This window comes from Cygnus olor, chromosome 1 (genome assembly GCF_009769625.2).
Source record: "Cygnus olor isolate bCygOlo1 chromosome 1, bCygOlo1.pri.v2, whole genome shotgun sequence".
Taxonomy (NCBI): Eukaryota; Metazoa; Chordata; class Aves; order Anseriformes; family Anatidae; genus Cygnus; species Cygnus olor.
Genome location: NC_049169.1, coordinates 66,582,808 through 66,602,225, shown reverse-complemented (window position 1 = coordinate 66,602,225; position 19,418 = coordinate 66,582,808). Strand labels below are relative to the sequence as shown.

The following is a 19,418-nucleotide window of genomic DNA, read 5'->3' as shown; positions in this document are numbered from 1 at the left end:
ACCAGTGATGACAGCAGATACGCTATGTTAGACAATTTGTTGCAATGCCTGGAAAATTCAACTTTCCAAATCTTTGGTGCCTAAAAGAAGTAAAAGTGAAAAGGCCAACAAGACCTTTTCCAGCCTTGACATCTCTAATTCACATGCATGCACTCCCACTGCAAACAATCCACTCCCTTCCTACACGCATAAACACACTCCCTGCCTTTATCCTGCCCTTGGACCACACACACGTCTCTATCCGCTTTCTGCCTTTCGCATCAGGCACCCTCCTCCCCCAGACACAGGAACCCCTTCTCTGAACCAGCTCCTCAAAGAAAGGTGTGTTTCCACCCTGGTCCACCAAGTTTGAGGTTTTTTTAGGGGCTTATTGATGTCCCCAGTCACAAACTCCAGACAAAGCAGTCCTTTCTGTGAGGGAACTTCACACCCAGGAATGTGGTCTGGACATTTATGGACAAAGGGACATTCATGTTCCCGCTCCTGTTGCCTCTTAATCCTAAAGGAAGAACAAATGTGCTGACGTTAGCCTTCCAGCTCGGTTTAGGAAATGTGTCCTGCTGCAGATGTATGTTTACGGTAGCTCTTTTTTTGTTTGTGGTTTGAGAATGAGGTGCATAGGCACAGGGACACGCTCTCTCTGTGCTGGCCTGCATTCAGCAGTCTGAATGTCATTTCCAGCCCGTTAGCCTCTGCAGCGTTCCGCTCGTGAAATTAGCTTGATGAGGCAACTGATGAGAAAATGGTGCTTATTAGCTGCTGTCATTTTTATGCCCTCTTCCATAAGTAATGGTACAGCAACCCTCATGATCCCATTAAACACTTACTTATAGCTAGTGCTCTGACTGTGAAACGATAAAGCCAAGGCTTCTCCGTGCTGCAGGCCAAGCCCAGCCACCTCCTCTCCCCTACATCCCTCTGCAGCTTTCATAACCCCTGGTAACCCAGCACTCTTCCTTCTCAGGATTGTCTTCTTCAGGGGACAGCTTCATTTTGAATGGCTTCGTGCTATCACACCCAGGGGCACCAAGACTCTTCCACCAAGCCAAGCATAAAAATGTCTGGGGGGGGGGGGGGGGGGGGTCAGCAAGACAGATATATTTAATTATATGTGCCAGCCAGCATTTCCCCTATGTAAGATTAAGTGTGCAGTTCAGTTTCTGATCTAATTCCATTCTCATTTAAAATCACTGAGGAAGAAGGCATAAAATGCCCACTGTAATGCAGATTTTTATAACGTGCTTTCATAATTTCAGTAACCTCCTGTCTGTATGGAACCAGATGCTCGTAACTCTGGATGTACTCGTAACTAATTTTTGAACAAGCCACTAAGCCACCATGCAAGGACCGGGGGGGTGCTGTTAAAGCCTAGCATCTTCAGTGTGAAGGCTCCAGACTTCCTGGGACCATCCCTAAATGGGCTTACCTGCTTTGCAGACATACTTCTACACTGCCCTGTCTTGCAGCCCTGTCATGGCCACCACTGTATTTGGTGATGTTCTCCAAGTCCCATGTTTTAGAATCACATAAGCACAGGAGAAATGTAACTTCTCCTAAACCAAAATAAATTACAATTTTCTTTTAGCGTTGGAGAAAAGCTTGACAACTGAGTCTGAGGGCAGAAGCAAAGATGAGTAACAAGACTTTCATTGTCACTGTTATTAAAGTTGGAGATTTTTGTAGCCCACTCACAGTTTTTTGAATTTGGTTCAAGTCTTTCTAACCCTTCTGTCTGATACTGCTGCTCTGAGCAAGTCCCATCTCTGCTGCTTCAGATTGCATTGGGAAAAAAATGTACTTAATCGCCTGCCATGGTAGAATCTTTAATATCTGGATTTTGGCATCGGGAGGCCTGTTCCTATCCAGCAGGTTATGATGAGCCACCGTCAGGGAAAGCTCAAACAATTTGAGTTAAAAGTGAGGACAGGAAAGTTAATGTGGGTTTTAACTGCTGCATGTTTGTTTTTGTCCCTACCACCTACGTGTATAAAGAGCTGTGTTTGTTATGGGCATCATGAGACAGGAAATCTATCACCTTAAAAGAAGCACTTGGCATTAGGAGAGAATAATATGGAAAGCAACAAAGAACCATTAGTGACATTTTATTAAGAAGATGAGATAAATAGTCTCTCGCAAACAAGTGGTATTATTTAACTATCCAAGGATTTGCTTTCCAAAACAAGCCTTCATGAATTGTTCATTGTCCAGCAAAATAATGCCTGCTCTGCAGTCCTGACTTCTCCTCTAAATAGAGCACAGAGTCTGTAGTCTCTGTGCCTGCGGGCTGTCCTACCACATTACTAATAATATTTATGTCAATGCTGTAATAAAAAATATTTTAAATAAGTAGAAAACAGCAATGTTAAGACTGAGAAAGGATAACGTGAGGACGCTTTAGTTCAGGAGACAGGAACAAAGGAACTCTGCCTGCCCTACAGATTCCCCGTAGCTGTAGACGGGGCCTCACAGACACACTTGCACTCACTCATGTTGGCAGAGAAAAACCTGGCAGAAAAATACCCCATTACTGCCTCAACTGCTCGTTCACCTGCTCAGAGACAGAATTATACCACCCTGTCCTAGCTGTTCTTCAAACACTGGTGGGCATGCATTGATGCTCAGATGTTTACCAGAACAAGGTTCCTTTTTCCCGTTTCACATGACACAGGGTTTCCCAGGGGAAGTGACGGCTCCCTGGGGATGCTGCCAGCTTTGCTACACCATGCAAACGAGATGGGGATCCGTGAGGGGAGCAGCCAAAGGTGCGCGTGTGGGGAGGAAGCACTCGCTGTCTAGAACAGCCTTCCTTGAGAATGGGTGGCTTACCCTGGTCGGAGGCCTCGGAGGAGGAGGAGGGGGGGGCAATGCAAGCATCTGGGGCTCCGTTGCCGCTCGGCTCCCACCAGAGACCACTGCTGCGTTGCCATGGCAGTGGTGACGAATTGGCAGCCGGAGCCAGCATCGCCCATCTCCCCCAGCCCCTGCGCGATGATGCTCTGGGAAAGACGCGCAGAAGGAGCTTTGCATCCCGGTCCCCATCTCCTTTTTACTTCGCCTTCGCCTTGCAGAGCTAAAGAAAGAGAGAATTGCCTGTGCAGGCTCCCCAAGGAGAAACCCGTGCGGAGGCAGGGCCCGAGGAGCGGCGAGGGGCTCTGATTTGGGCGCTTGCCCTGGCAGAGATGGTCAAACTATGAGCACCTGTCGGGGAGGAGCTGACTTGTGCGAGAAGAGGGTCACTTTTACAGCCTTGCTCTGTGAGTACTGACCGCACTAGCCTCCCGTGTCTTCCACTGAAAATGTTATTTATCGTTTCTTAGCGACTATAAAATTCTGTTTTTCCCTGCTTTTAAGGGGAGGGGTTTTCTATTGTGCTAGCTCCTTTAAATAGTCTCCACACAAAATCTGTGAAGGTGCTACTGCTGGATTTTCTCCCCTAGGCATGAAGTCCTGCAGGGGCTGGCCACTTGCAGCAGGTTTCTCACCTGCTGGCACCAAGCAAGCATAATGAAATCCGCATGGCAGTACCTGCAGTTTGCAGTAACAGCAGCACAATCCACGCCTTAATGCGTTGGTAACAGGTTTTGCATCCTAGCCATCTGATATAGTGCTATCCAAAGATCAGCTGTTTCATTTAATCCACAACTCCAGCCTTTGTTATACATACTCATTTGTTTTTGTTAAGATGAAGAATTTTAGCAGTAAGCAAACCAAATGCTGCTTGGAACAGGTGCAGAAAGAGTATTCTTCATATGTAGGATAGAGTTACAAATAATTTCTGTCCAGTGAGCCAAACAGATGCATCAGATAAACTGCTGATAAAAAAGAACGATTGTATTGGCACAGATCCACCACACTCCACTGTAGCACATGGATATCATAGGCAAGCATACAAACAGACAGTAGGAAACATACAAAAGCCATGTGTGAGATCAATCTAGTATAGCTAACAATAGGCATCTCTAAATGTATTAGGGCTACAGAGCAGTCTGAGAACCAGTTTTAAATTCACACTAGCAAAATATTAATTGAATCTCAAGATCCATGAGAATAATATGCTGCTTTATAAAAAACAATTATGCATTGAAAAAAAAAAGGGGGGGTTAGGAAAAAGAAATCAAAGGGATCTGGCACACCATAGTTCTGAAATCTTGGTTAAACTGCAACCCACTCGCATGCAAGCTAAGGGGATTTTTTTTTTTTCTCCAGATGAATTTGATGCTTGTTCTGTTCCTTGGCCAGACAGCAGCACTGGGGCATCTGTAGCTGTAATCTCATTAAGACTATTAGGCTGTGCTTGTGCTTGTGTTCTGTTGCTGGCATGGATTTAGGCAGACAGATGATCCTCAGAGCATGGATGGCTCTCACAGTTGAGAGGGGATGGGCTACACTGTTTTTCATGAGGTTTGAAAATATTACAACTTCTGCTTTGGAAAGGCACTGTTTGCAATCCAGCCGGAAAAGCAAATAGCAACAGGTCCACTCAGTCCACACACAAAAGGGAAATTTATGAACATAGTTTCTGTTTGTGGTAATGGGAGTCACATGTGTAAGTTCTCCACACAATGAAGGCAGAATACACTCCCTTCAGTGTGTAAACAGCATAAAGATGTGCCTGTGCGAGTGTTGGCATGAGATGCTGGACTACAACAAGAAAAACAGAAATCAGAAATGAATTATTTGTTCATTTTTCCACCATGAATTATTTGTTCATTTTCCACCCCAAGAACCAGTTCTGTGTTCTGCTTTGTCCACTCTGTTACAACTAACACAAGCACTGTAGCTTTTGCTTTTTTTGGAACATTTCACCAAACTTTGAAGTATTTTGATGGTAAGGTATGTTTCTAGGGTCAGACACAAATTCTCCTCATTCCATTTAATTACATTACTCTTCATTACAATTCCTTAGGACTTCTTAAATACCTGTTTTTCCTTTTTGCGTTCCTGCATCACACAGATATTAGCAGCTGGTTATGTTCCTCTTCAGCAGTGGTGTTTAAGTACTTCTGCATGTAACAGGGTTTCCAGCCCCTCTGTGAACTCTGCACATGCAGACCTCCTGCACATAAGCCAGTACCGGTTTATGTCATTTGTGCATGAGCCTCGGGAAGCCGTCTTCGCTGAATGAATGCCAGTGTACCACACAGTTCATAAATATGTAAAAGTAATGGGCCCTATCCCAACAAGCTCAGATTCAGAAACGTTTAGCAGATGTTCTGGCTGTGGGGGAGGAAAACAGGAGATGAATAAATACAATACTGCAATAACAAATACTTGGTTGATGAAGCCGTACATGAATTAGAATGACAAACACACCCTACCAGGACTTTGACCTACCCATAAAACAACATCAACATGTTTTATTAATAGTAGTTCCACGTTTTCAGGATCAATAAAGTGACTTCATCGATTTACTTTCCCCTTTTTATTAATACTACTCTAAACAGTGATGAATTTGGATGGAACATAGGTAGAGTCTTTTTTATAGCTTGCCAAAGGACAGATCTAATACTACTCGTAAAACAGTGAGGTTCTCAACGAGGACTCCAGAGCCTTTTGCTAGAGAGCCTAACCGTGGGTAAGTTAAGAGCTTGAAGAAAACTTCCAGACTTGTTTGAGAATCAGGCCTGTTGGTTATTTCTAGACAGCAACACAACGGAGCTGCTCTACACAGCTTGTTTAGAGGAATAAAATGATGTTGTTTTAAAAACAAGTATACAAAACATTGCTCAGGCTCTTTCCTAATCCAAACTCAAAATAGTAAACATGCCTTATAGACCTTAATGCATGCTGTGTCGAGTAAACCAGACCCAGGGGAAGCCCTGCACAGGCAGCTCTTGTGCAGGACTTATGTAGCCCAGATTAGGTCAAGAACCAATGAGGTGTCTCGGTGATGATGTTGCAGGCCTTGCTTTCTATTCTGCTCGACCAAGATATGTTTAAATCCATTTCTTTAGTCCTTCTCAAGGACTAGCTGAGTAAACGGAACTGCTGTACTCATGATTTTTTGTTTAATATATTAATTGCATAGCATGACAACAGTTGTCTTCTTGCATATTTACATTTTGCTCATTAAAAAGCCCTTGTCTTTCTGCTTTAGGTGATCTTGTACCTCTTTACACATCCAGGTGTTCTATAAGCAACCATGAAGTCAAAATCATCTGGGTTACTCTTCCTTAGTGTCCTGTACAGTTCTGGGAGGGATTTTTCTGCCCTTGTGTAGCCTTTCTTTTTTCTCTACTTAAAAAAAATTATAGTACGGTGTAGTGAAGTGAAAGTTGTGTGTTTCTCATTAGCTTCTCATATGCCCACAGCCCTGAGTAGTAGCAGCAAACCTGACTGCAATTTTAGATTTTACTACTTGGACAATCTATGAACAGTGAAATTACCTGGAGTGTGTATGGACAGACCCAGAACCTCTAAATTCCTAAAATACTCCCAAATGCTCAGTTTACATTCAACATTCAGCAGATTTGCATGTAGCTGCAGGGAAACTTTCCTTATGAGTTCCTATCTGAATGTGTATTTTCTTAGCCTGAAGGATTAGAAATGTTTTTCTAAATGCTCAAAGTTTACTGGATCAGTGGGCTGGCTTTTTATTGCCCTGTCAAGCTGGAGGAGTTTTGACCTAGAAAAGCCTTTACGTTTACAGGGTGAGCCAATAAGTACTTTTTCAAAGTGAATTAGACTTGTATTTGCTTTCCTGTAATGAAACACCACTAGCAGTTTATTTGGAACTCAGCTGCCACCCTTGCACACAACATCACTCCAGATTAGTGTGGACTTGTGTGTTCAGGTTGGCGGAAAGGGTTAAATATTTTCATTTTATAAATACTACAGTTACTCAAATGCTCATGCGATAAATATCCACTAGCATGCAGGAGGACGTAGGGTGCATGATGACTTCTGCCTTGTATTTCAAAGACAAATTGAACACCTGTGTTATTGCTTAGGGATTAAGCTCGTTATGTTTTCCCCAGAATTGGGCAATTTTTCCTGCTAACGGTTGCAGCTGATGCAGAAGACAGCAAATTTTAAGACCTCTGTAGACTAGATTTTCTCTGCTGTCCCTTGGTTTCTTCGGGAAACATTGCTTCTTTTGGAAGCATTCAGCAGCTGGTTTGTATACAGATTACTTTTACATAAAGGAAACATGCTTTAGCTATGCAAGTAGATGTAAGCATCAGAAAATAAGGCAATATAACCCATCAAGGAGATCCCACATTAAATCACCTCCAGCAGGCAGCAATTTAAATGCAGTGACTTTTAGCAGAAACACTTCTGTATAGGAGACAAAAGTTCTGGTTAATGGAGAGCATTTCAAATGCTTCAGCAGTGCTTTGCTTTCACATTGTTGCCTTGACTTTTACAAAGTGACATGGACGTGGAAAGCGCAGGAAACCCTCTAGCACCGTAAACATCACGCTAAGATGTACTAACTGGAGGGGTGTTTGCAGAACACACCAAGTGCTCCTTCCGTTCAACATAACGGTGGTAAGGCCTCATCTGGGAGCACGCTGCATGCTGTTCCTGGCAGTGGAATTCAGGACAGACATGGACTAAAGTGAGAGCCTCCAAAGATGAGCATCACGAATCACCAGAGGTCTCACAACATAACCTAGGAAGACAGATAAGAAGAAATGGCATTTAGGTCTGGAGAATATAATAAGTGACACAGTAAGTCTTCATGCAACCAAAAGGCTGCTGCAAAGGTTAAAGGAACAAATGTTTCCTTTGTCTTTGATGGGTAGCATGAGAAATAGATTTAAATTATGGTAAAAGGGATCCAGGTAAATCACTATGGAAAAACTAAAGGCAAAAAGAGTGAATCATGAGAACAGAATGGCTCGCCTGGATAGCCTGTGGTGTCTGCAGCGTTGGAGGTCTTTAAGGGGTAAAACAGATGGGGCAGAGATGCTTTCACAGGGATGGAGTTCGAGGACTTCTCAGTAACCCTTCCAGCCCTGGAATTCAGTGATCGCCTCCTCATCTGAAAATTCCCTTGCTGTTTTTACTCGTTAGTTCTCAGTATTTGAAGAGGTTACCAATTCCCACAGGACTGGCCATGCACCTGGCAAGTTCTGAGTTTTGGAAGGCTGTCAACAGAGAATTCAAGATTCCTTGGCCATTTTTACTGTGAAAATAGCTTTGATATCATGGAGAAACTAAAAGCTTCTTTGGATTTTCTTCTGTAACTTGCCTTCCTTGCTATAATCCTTGTCTAACCGGGAGCAGCAGCTGGCCCTTGTGAACCTTCAGTTATTTTAGAACCTGAATATATAAAGAAGGCAGGCCCTATTTTTGTATATATTGATTTTTTCAAAATGGGGCACTGTGCCATAACCTGACCTTATTTTGAGCAGCTGCAGCTCACCTCCTTTTAAGAGCTGAACCCTGAGCCACAGTGTTTTTCCCTGGGTTGGTTTGGGACTGCTGCCTCGACTGCTGGTCAGCTTACTGGAGGTGATTTCTGGAGCATGAGGCACCCAGTTTTATGGTGCTTGCAGGCACTTGTTCACAGGGAATCGCTGCTTTGCTGACGCGAGGTGATTGTTATCTAGCCCAGTGCAAAGCAGCAGTACTGTAAAGGCCTCAGGGAACAGACAGCGATGGGCTCACCTTGCACATCACAAGCCTGGAACATCAGAATTCTGCAAGGCTGAGCTGCAGGATTTCAGTTTTCTTAGCTTGTTTATACGGAGTAGCCATTTTGTACCGATTTCCCAACCCCTTGCTTTTGTGTGCTCTCAAGGGTGTGTTTTATTAGCCTAAAGTTCTGTATGGTATTGCCTTGCACCCTCCTCCCCCTCTGAGCACCACGTGCGCGCAGTAAAAGGAGACATGCAAAGGAAGCACAGTGCTTTGTTTTTGCTTTAGTTCTACTTGTTTAAACCCTTCCTCTTACAGTGCATTGTGAAAACTCCTCTGGGAATCTGACAGCATAATGATGCAAATAACCCTGTCATATGACTAAGCCTCTCTGTTGCTGGATTCCAAGACACCAAGGCAGAACGTTCAAGTCTTGCTGTGGATGGCACAGGCAGCTTCATTCTTGAGTGCAGATGGATCTCCAGTTCCCTAATGGGAATTGTTTGGGTCCTAATTAGCATTTTACAAAATTACTGTTAAACTGACAGCCCTCCTGATTGTTCAGAGGCAAAGTGCCTAGCCTGTAATTAGTGGACACACTGCATGCAATGGCCTCTTTAAGAACATTTAAAAATGTCTTCTATATTGCCATCTGTGAACCCTCTCCTCCACCTACTTCCATCTTGCAGTAATTTAACACATCCTCAACCTGCATCTTTGTTGAGAAAAGCACCTCGATCTTTTGGTTATCAGCAGTTAATATGAGCTGCTGCCTCCCCTGCAAAGAACTTGGGTGACTTCAAAGGGGGGAATTATCCACTAACTGCAGGTCTTACTGCCCCTTGGCACCTGCACGTGGACGAACATAGGCACCTGCTCAGGTAAGGACAGACATCTTTGCCAGATTTTCCACCATGTAAGCTGAGTCAGCTGGCTGTGGCTCTCAAGTGATTGCAACCGGTAGCTCTAATTTCTATGCTCATGGAAACTCCATCAGTAAATAGGGTGGGCTGAGCCAAGTTTGTATCAGCCAAAGGCTTTCCTCCATCTGTTCTCAGACAGGGATATAGATAGTGATTTGGGAATTGTGCACTTCTGGCTGATATTTGTCACACCACAGCACAGTAAGAATTTCCTCTGCCAGGTCATGAGCTCATTTGGTGCATCTCTTATGAGCGGTATCATTTTGGTTTGTATCACATTATTGCAGTACCTGACTGCTTTTCAAGCCAAAATCAAACCCCAAATCTTTAACAGATTATGGAAGTCAAAAATTCTCTTAAGGTAGGGTTGGAAAAGTGTGGCTTTGGTATGAGATTAGAACTGTATGGCTCTGGATACAAAAGGCGTTTGAAATACCTCTGCTGGAAAGGCCTACGTAAAGGAACATTGGTGTACTTTCATATTACCATTGCTATTATCATATAATCCTGGGTTTGTACCCAATTCTTAATTCCTGGATTATTCACAGTGCTTCTGTATTGGTTTGCATTCTTGCTCTGTTCAAGTGCACGTTAGCTGGCTCCCCTGGCTCACGGGCATAGTCAGCTGAGTGTAGCAAAGACAATTTATATACATGTACTGCTTCTATACAGTAAGTGGTACAGACAGGAGTGAAATATATGTAAGTGGTACAGAAACATGTAAGCGCACACAGATGTGGGTGTATGTATATACTGAGTGAAGTGCTCTTCCTGACAGCCAGTTCAGATACAGAGCATCCAGCCTGGAAGAAGTACTTTGAAAGCATTTAAAAAAGCAAACGCGTGTATACCGATAAACCTACCTATATGCGTACTAAACATCAGTAGGTTTTCGGTGCTTTCCTGCAGGGCAGGATTTTGTCAGCTCCCTGCCCACCCAGCACGTCTGCTGTACCAGTGTCACCCGAGGGATTAGGCAGTACTTGGGTCTTCCACGCTGACTCAGTGAGCGGGAGACAAGGTCAAGGGAGGCGGCACGAACCCTCTGACGCGATCTCACTCGCTCCATAGCGCGCACACGAGGCCCAAACGGGAGGGTTGCCATGCCCACGGCTCCGCGCCTCTCCCAGCCGGCCCCAAACACAAATATATTTAACTCTTTCTCGACATGACCCCGCAGGCATCCACCCGGCCATTTTGAGGCCCCCTTTGCCACCGCCCCGCGCGCCCAGAGCCGCCCGCAGCGTTTAACGTCGCCGCCGCCGCTTGGGGCCCTCCCTCAGTGACCCGACCGTCAGCGCCGCACTCCCACCCCTAACGGCCGCCGCGCGCGCGCCCCCGCACGGGGCGCTTTAAACGGTCGCGGCTTAGCCCCGCCCTCTCCTCATCGCCCCGCCCCCGTCGCCCCGCCCCGCCCCCTTTTTTTTTTATCCCCGCGCCGCCAATCCCGTTCGGCGCGCCCCGCCCCGCCGCCAATCACCGCCTGGTCCCGTCCGATTCGAGCGCGGAGGGGGGTGGAGGGCAGTACCATCGGCACGGCGCGGGTGGGAGCGCGGCGGGGGGAACCTCGCCGCCCGGCCGCGTGGCTGTTACCGTCGCTGCCTCCCCCCCCGCCTCCTCCCGGTGCCTTTCGGAGCTCCGCGTACCCGCGGGTGGGGCGGGAGAGGGGCGGAGCGCGCGCGGGGGGAGCCCCGCCCCACGCCCTGCCAACGGCCGTCGGCGGGCAGCGTCCGGCCGCGGCATGAGGCCGAGGTGAGCGGGGCCGGGTGCCGCGGGGTGCCGGGAGCCTCCCGGGGCCTCCCGGGGGCTGGGAGCGGGTCCCTGCCCGGCGCTGGGGTGTGCGGGAGCGGGCTGCGCGCTCGCTGGTAGCTTCCTTCTGCCTGGCGCCGGCACGTCCCCGGGCGGCTGCCGGGTGGTGCGCTGCGGGGCTGCCTTCGGTAGGGATAGCGCCGCGTGGGGCTGAACCCCTCGGTCACGGGGTGTCGGTGCTGGGCGGCGGATCGAAGTCGACGTTGTCGCTTCAAGCCACCCGAAAGCCCACCGTGCGCTCGTCGGCAGCTGGAAATGAGCAGTTCGCGCTCTGGTTAGGAAGTGGGTAGGTTTGCTCCCAGCTCGGGGCCTGCTGAGGTACTGGGACTAAGAACATGGGGGTATCTAAGTGCTTAGTACATTGCGCTCGTTCGTACCCCAAATTACAACTGAAAGGTATGGCTAATTGGTGAGCTTGGAAATCCGTTAGTCCTTCAGGTAGTGGTCAGGGAGTCTCCTCCTAAATGATACAGGATGACCATGAAGATTTTCCTTCCAAGTTGCGTTTCAGTATTTATGGAGAAAACAACTAACAGTTACGGTGATCGTGAATGACAAGTATCCGAATTTCCATCTTCAGTAGGTTTGAATGTAAATCCTGTTCCTGCCTAACACTCCGCGTTGGGAAAGTGTCCGTATGTGATTGTATATCCTCGTTGTAAACCTAAACACAGATGGCTGAGGTCAGGATGACGTTTTATTTTAAGCTCACCTCTCAGGGTTTCAAATGTCCTGCTTTTAACCTCACTCTGCTCACGCTTAGGAGCATTCTGCAGGCGCGCCGCGTGTGAGAAAGCCGAGATGGTTTGCAGGTGCAGGTTGCTTTCGATAAAGACTGCAGCACTGCTGCTTCTCTGAGCGAGTCAGCTATTGGAGTGCGTGTGGTGGTGCTGAGCTGGCGCTGCGCTGCTCTTGGAGAAGGCTGAGCCAGAGCTGGTCCTTAGTTGGACGTGCTCCGCTCTTGCAGGATTCCAGAGTGGCTTCAGTCACTTAATCCACTCGTGGATTACCTCGCTTTTTTTATTCCCCGCCCCGCTTCGCAAACACAATGGCCGTACTGCCAGCGTAATTTTAAAGCGGTATTCGGAGTAGCCTGAGTTAGAGGCAGAGGGAGAGCCCTCCGTGCTGGTGCCGCCTTACTTGGGCAGCAATAGAAACTTCTGCTCTGACTGTCCCAGGAAATGGCCAGCGAGAGCAACAGCGCAGCTAATGCACGGGCTTTCTTTGGTGTTACAGCTTTAATTCAATGCTAGGACTATAGAGAGGGCTTCGGCATTTTGATCCTGGTGTCATCCAGCTGTGACAACAGGCTGGTCAAAGCTTGTTTCAGCCATGCAGCATCCAGCACTGATGCTCTAGGAGTCTGTTCGCTGCCTGTTGATCTACATCTAACCAGCCTCGGGTGGAAACATCCTTTCACTGATGGCTAAAATCTTCCGTCGGTGCAGCTCTCAGTCAAGGGTCCTCGCACCAATTCCCACATACTAGTAAAGCACGTGTGTGCTATTAGGGCTTGTCTGAACTACGTGTTCTGTTATTACATGGGCGTGACGTGCGGCTTTGCCAATACACTGTACCACCGCTCTGGTACTGCTGAAATACTCCTAACGCAGATGTAACCTGAGAGAGTTTTCCTGGGCAAGCATTTTTACTTCCGCAGATGCTAACAATAATCTCGCCTTTCGTTTAAAACGGGGAGGAGGGGGCGGCTTCCAGTGCTAACTCCAGGCTTTTTGTCCAGTGGCTTTGGACACGAGCTCCATCAGGTGAGCGTTTCCTGCATTTTTCTAGGTCTCCCAGCAGTGCCAGAGCCTGGAGCTGACCTTAGGCATGCTATCTAGCAGGCTGTAACTGAGATGTCAGCTGTAGAGATAGAGATGCTGCTTGTAAATTCGTGGGTGGCAGTAAAGCAGTAATGGTATCGATCCAGTGTTCATTCTGCAATGTGGAAAAGATGTGATAAGGCGCAAGAGACGGGCACTGTTTATTTGTTAGGAGGGGAGCCCAAAACAGCAGGCAGAGCAGACATAGGCACATCAAATCACCACCCTTTCCTTCCTTTTTCTCCTCCTCCCTCCCCAGCTGAACGACATGTTCTGTTATAATTGCACAAGGGAGGGAGAGAAAGGGAAAAGCGCATTTGGGAGGATGCAAGCACATGCTCTGAGTGTATGTGAGAGATTGGCACATAGCCGGGGTGTGAAAGCATTCGGAGTCCAACTGAGTGTTTGGGACGCGCAGACACTGAATTACTTGTTGTCTGTTCCTCCTAATTTTGAGGTAGTTGGGATGGGTGGTTGGTAGGGCTCTAGGAGCATTTGGTTTCTTTGAGTGAACAGGAAATCATGACGTGGATTGTACCTGTACACGTTCTCCTGCCCATATCGTATCTTGAAGGAGCGCTGTGAAGCTCTTACGTGTCTTGTGACAGAAACTCAGTGCCCAGACATGGGAAGCAATTTAAGGAAAGGAAGGTTGCTCACCTCTGTGGACAGTCTGTCCTTTACTCCCCCTTCCTTTCAGTTTATTTCTTTTTTGGCTTAGCATCAAGAGGAAACTCAAATATGTCTCTCCTTTATGTTCTGAGGTACTGGAGTTGTCTCCATTCAAATGTGTTTGGTGCGACTAGGAAAGGAAATGCGAGTTTGCTGATCTTAGACAGCAGTAAATTAACAGCAGAACTGTCTCAGTTTCAGGAAAGAGGAGTCTATTTCATCCCACAGTTCTCAAGGAGAATTCATAATCTTTCTGCTAGAGGTGTGCAGTGGCAGCACAGCTTCTTGCTGAAGGCAGAACATGATTGCTCCAGCAGAGATCAGCTGTCCTGAAACTGTTGTTTTTGCAGTGGACAACATGAGAAACTGCCTTGCATTTTTGAGAAAGCATGCTGACGAAAGCTATGGAAATAAGGAAAACCTTTTTACCGCGTTCCTTTCTATCAGCCTGCCATTTCTGCCTTCTCCCTAGATCTTCATCTGGGTTATATGTTAACCTTTCTCCTTTCTTTCCCCGATAGTGTCTATGAGATACGATCTTTTGTGTCTAGCCACATGGTTAAAACTAGTCTAGGCTGTCCTTGCTGTGTATATGGATATTTTTTTTGACACTCAACCATTCAAAACAACGACCATTTTTACTGCAAATGGTGTTTTTGCATTTGTTTGTTTGCCATTGAGGATTTTAGCAAAAAAAATGCTAAATGGTACGTGGGTCCTGCAGGCACTGGCACAGGCCAATTTTCTTCTTGGTCGCTTTCTGCTGGCACTGACAGTGGCATACTATGGAGAATTTGACATGTAGTCCCAGCTGTCAACACTGCCAACCTTCAGGCATCTGCTGAAGCCTCCCTGTTTTCTGTCTTCACCTTGCTCATCCCGAAAGAGGAGTGGCAGGTACGGGTGCTTTTCTCCCACCATGCAAGCGAGTCGTGTAAACGCCTCTGGAGCTGTCGGCCCCGAGATCTCCAGGGGGTTTCTTCCTGCCGACCCTGCCCTGAACCACAACAGCAAGGCAGCTGGCCGAGCGGGCCACTGCGTTCTGTCCTGAACTTGTTTTTTTTTTGTTTGTTTGTTTTTTTGTTGTTTTTTTTTTTTTTTTTTGCTACACTCCCTTCTTTCTTTGAATCCACTTGTCTGGCAGTCATCCCATCCCTTGAATTGGAGCCTGTGTGCAAGAGGTGTTTTCTTGCTCTGCTTCTGTGTAGCATACCGCACAGGGGAGTTCTGATTTAGCCTGATCTCATACGTTATTGTAGGGTACAAAACAAAACTTCAGTCCTGCAGTTTTCCCTTTTTTTGTGCAGTTTCTAACATTAGGAATGTTTGTCTGATAGTATGGGTCTTTCGCTGTGTTTGTCTGCAGCAGTATTCCAGTCATACAGCTTAATTAAAATCTGGGAAATAAACCACTTATTGCATCAACTTCCTCTTTGGCCAGCAGGAAAATTGTTCTGTATTACTGCTTTCTGCCCTGCTGTTTGGAAATAATTCCTCTGAATCTGCAGTGCTTTGAAGTGAGGCAAGGCTTGCTGGGAGCTGCTGTGGTTGAGGGAAGAGGGCATTTCAGAGCATTGAGGACTTTATATTAAAAAAAAATAAATCTCTTCCTTTCAAGCTTTCCTTTAGTTACATCCTTTCTCGTTGGCTGCAATATGCTTTGGAATGAACTTCATGTGATGTCTAAGGAAGTCTTAGGGTATAATCCTCTACTCTACGTAACTTTTGAACTGAAGTGGCTTAATGGAGGGTATAACTTTTAGTGATTTCCCTTTAAATTATTAAGATCTCTACCCTAAATCTGTGGGGAGACTTATTGCTGGAAGTTAAAGTGTAGGCAGAACAGCAGCATTTTTGTGGTATCATATCTTAACTTGCTATCTCTGCCATGCAAGTAAAAATGCTTGTGGCCACGCAAGCCCTATCTAACATCTCTATCTTTTTATGGCCTTGGTAGAAGGGTGGTGGTTGTAATGGGATGGTTGGGAGGCCCTTCTTGCCCTCCTCTTAGTGTCTCTAAATGTGCAGTGTGGACTTGCACAACTGTTAAAGCAGGCTTCTCTTTTGTTAGGTCCTATAAAAAGGTTGATATCAACTGCTTAATTTCTGTGAGATGCTACAGCTTGCAAAGATTTGCATCATTTAACACTTGTGTTTTTTCAGGGCGCAGTAAAGAAAAGAATCTTGAGGCACCAGAATTGGCTCAAACCCAGTTAAAAGCACAACTGGTACCCACCCAGTGATACTCATGTAACAGACTACCCTGGATCTGGTGTTGCTAAGTATCCTCTTAACACTTGCAACATCATGGTCTTGTGACGGAAGGAATAGAGGGGAGATGGGAGACTCTTCTCCTCTGTTGTGTGATCATCTGCACAGAAATAAGGCAAGTGTGAGCCTAGGAGTCTTGCTTTAAACAGCCAAATGGAAGAACGTTTCGCTGATCTTTTCTGTAGAACAAAGTTATTTCCAAAGTTAGGCAGTCTGTGTGCATTGTGGATGGGACTCCATCTGCTGGGAACAGCAGAGAGAGAAAAGCCACCTTAGGCTGTCAGGAAGGGTAAACAGTCTGGGGACTGTGGCCGGATTCCAATGACTCGCTTAGCCAGGGAAATCACTAATTAAGTGAGGCTCCCGTTGAGATTTTGGGAGAGCTGTGCCTCTTCCTGCACTGATAGTAAAGAAAGATGAGCTCAGAGTTAGTTGCCTTTGTGTATGGTTTCCTTGGTGAGCCTGGGGAGGTCAGTGCCTTGCACCTGGTATTTCGTCTGGATCTCCAAAGTGTTGTTTGACTTCCTTTGGACTTTGCAGGGAGAATAGGACTGCTCACGCGTCCAGATAATGTAGGGAAAGGCTCAGAGTCAATGACACCTGGTCTGCTTCCAGTACTTCAGAAGAAGAGAAGTTCGTGCATGTGAAGGTAGATGGAGGAGTTACCCAGAAGCAGACAGCCTCAGTAGCTGATCTCTACTATTTTCCACAGTGATGGTATTTGGTGTTCCCTCAGAAAAGGCAGGTGGGCTACAACTGGCACCATCGCTCTATCTTAATACTTTTCATGTTGCTTTTGCATTGCATGTAAAGCCTGTTGCATTACACTTATGCCTGGAGACCCACCCAGGACTCTGCTGTGCCAAATGCTGTGTTAAAACATAGTAAAAATGTCCCTGCTCTGAGTATTTTTTTGCTTAATAAGGCATATTAGAGTGGAAGAAAGCAGATATGATTTTCTGTTGATGTTTAGAGCAGTGAATGCTGGCAAGCTTTGAATTTGGTGCATTGAGTAGAATATTATTTGATAGTGGATTTATTTCAGGATGTGAGCCAACCTTCCAATCATCCTGTGGGGCACTTCTGAAGCTGCCGAATGTCAACTCTGTGGGCTTATGGGGAGGTGTGTGTCTATGGGAGGTGTGTATTTCTGAATGGTCTGGGAACCTTTGTCTTGTAATATCTGGTCTGCATTCAGTTCATATGTCCCTGCCACATTCTGCTTGTTGTCTAGCTCCCCTCAGCTTGGTCACCCCTCATGACATTGAGTGGACTTGCTCCTGAACTGCTCATCAGGCAGCTCTTTGTGCTCATAGCACACTTCTCCTGGAGCTAATGTCCTTCCCAGACAGTTAGCGATGGGACTTCCTACAATCAGAAGAGGGTACGGTATTCCAGCTGGCTGGCTTGTTCCCCGAGCCAATGCCACAGTCTACTGATCCTATCCTTGATGCAGTTGTGGTTGTCAGTGTGTCCACCGTGTGGTTCGTGAGAGGAGGGAGGAATCTCCTGATGCACGTTCCTTCCCTGTGGGACAGAAGGGGGATCCTTCTCGTGGTGCATACAGCGTGTAGCTCCTCTCTCATCTCCCCGGGGTCAACTTGTTTGGGTTTTGACTCTCCTGTACCCTCCCATCTCTTGTTCCTTCGCCACGCAGGGACAGCCTTCTGGCCCTGGTTGGGCTGAACGTCAGTAGTGCTGAGGAATGGAGTCTGGCATCCCAGCAATGGTGGAGGGTTTCTGGTGTCTCACCCTTGCATGTCACGGCACGGTGGCACTAGAAAACTGGCTTTTTGGGTGCCTCCAGAGCAGAGTGCGCTGTTTAGGTTCTTTACTTGGTGCTCCTTTTGGTTTTCTCCTCTTATGCGTTTTCCTTCCTTTAACCTATTGTCCTCTTTTCTGTTTCTGGTCTCCCCCAGCCACTTGCTTTTTCCCCCTGGGCCGTTTACTGTTCTACCCTTCTTTGGTGCATGGAGGAGAAACTACTGACTTTTTTTTCTTTAGCAATATCTATAATCCTATTTCTAACTGGGGGAGCCAGTGGGAACATAAGAGCAGGGTATGTCTCATGGACTGGATTAGCTGTGCAGCTTGTTGTATTATTATTATTTTGAAGTGAATCAGTTAATGTTAGTTTAGAAATGGTATAGTCCCAACTGTGATCTAAAACAGCTAAATTGCTTGGAGAGTGTCACTTGAGATGTTTGCTTCCTCTGTAAGAGAATTCTTCTGGTAATGTGCCCTTTTGTGGACGGTTGTCTAGATGTCTCGTCAGTCTGGAGAGGCTTGTTTTTAGTGCTATCTGCTCTCTGGAGAGTTTATTTTTAAATAGTTGCTGAAGCAACAGTCTTGTAAAATGCTGCAGTGTTAGGATAGAAAGAATTAAAGTGTTTAGTAATCCTTCAAAAGGGTAGAAATAATTGTTTCTATCTTCCCTTCTCTAAGGCTAGCTGAAAGCATTGGTGAAACCGCGTTCTAGTAGAAGACTAATTTCAACATCTTCTTCCTTAGAGCCCCTCTGTTTCAGTTTGGGAATGTCCACCTTTTAAACTAATGTCAAAACCAAATGTTTGAGTCCAGGAACTGCTGTCCACTGTCCTTCGCTCCTGCTATAAAAACATGGCTTATCTTCTCCTGTGACGAATTCTGCCAACCTGAGATGGGCTGTGTCTTTAGACAGTCACTGTGGTCCTTGTAACTCCTACAAAGCAGTAGAGTGGCGCTTCAGAAGCCAAATCATTTACTTTTTCCAGAAGAAGTATTTTGTAACCTTTCCTTCTTTGTGCCAAAAACCCGGGGTCTTTGCTGTTTACTCTGTGCCAGAAAATCTCAAAGAAAACACTTTTCAAAGAGGTCAAATCTCCTTATGCTCTGTTCCTGGGGCATTGTAGGAGCTTTACATTATATCATTTTCTTGATCTACAGTTCTCAGTTTGGTTGTATCAGCACGACAGTTATGCTTAATGAAGCTGTTGATTTTATTTGGAATCGTGTCGTGTCACTGGTGAATCAGATGATGTTTGCGATTGCCTTCGATTAATCAGCACAGACTGAGTGATGAATGGACTGAGAGCAGCCCTGAGGAGAAGGACTTGCGGGTGCTGGTGGATGAAAAGCTCACCATGAGCCGTCAATGTACGCTTGCAGCCCAGAAAGCTGACCGTACCCTGGGCTGCATCAAAGCAGCGAGGCCAGCAGTGCGAGGGAGGGGATTCTGCCCCTCTGCTCTGCTCTGTGAGGACCCACCTGGAGCCCTGCGTTCAGCTCTGGGGCCCCCAGCACCAGAAGGACATGGACCTGTGGGAGTGGGCCCAGAGGAGGCCACGGGGCTGAT

General features: G+C 46.5%; 1 protein-coding gene and 1 long non-coding RNA gene across 15 annotated transcripts in view; one reads left to right on the top strand and one right to left on the bottom strand.

Annotated features, from left to right (window-relative positions):
* The first annotated feature begins 1,951 nt into the window (after positions 1 to 1,951).
* MICAL3 (microtubule associated monooxygenase, calponin and LIM domain containing 3) overlaps positions 1,952 to 19,418 on the top strand; it is a 168,198-nt gene continuing 150,731 nt past the window's right edge. For 4 of the 14 annotated variants that reach the window (XM_040562935.1, XM_040562899.1, XM_040562867.1 and 1 more), the window contains exon 1: positions 11,051 to 11,261. The gene's annotated coding sequence lies outside the window, so the exon portion shown is untranslated. Of the gene's footprint in view, positions 3,255 to 11,049; positions 11,262 to 19,418 lie in introns of those variants that run through there. The other 10 variants (XM_040562955.1, XM_040562908.1, XM_040562887.1 and 7 more) reach the window with 4 other exon arrangements.
* Positions 2,087 to 7,617, bottom strand: LOC121072845. The gene is made up of 2 exons (XR_005821413.1): positions 7,438 to 7,617; positions 2,087 to 5,217 (listed from the first exon to the last, which is right to left on the bottom strand). It is a non-coding gene; the product is annotated as an uncharacterized LOC121072845 (long non-coding RNA).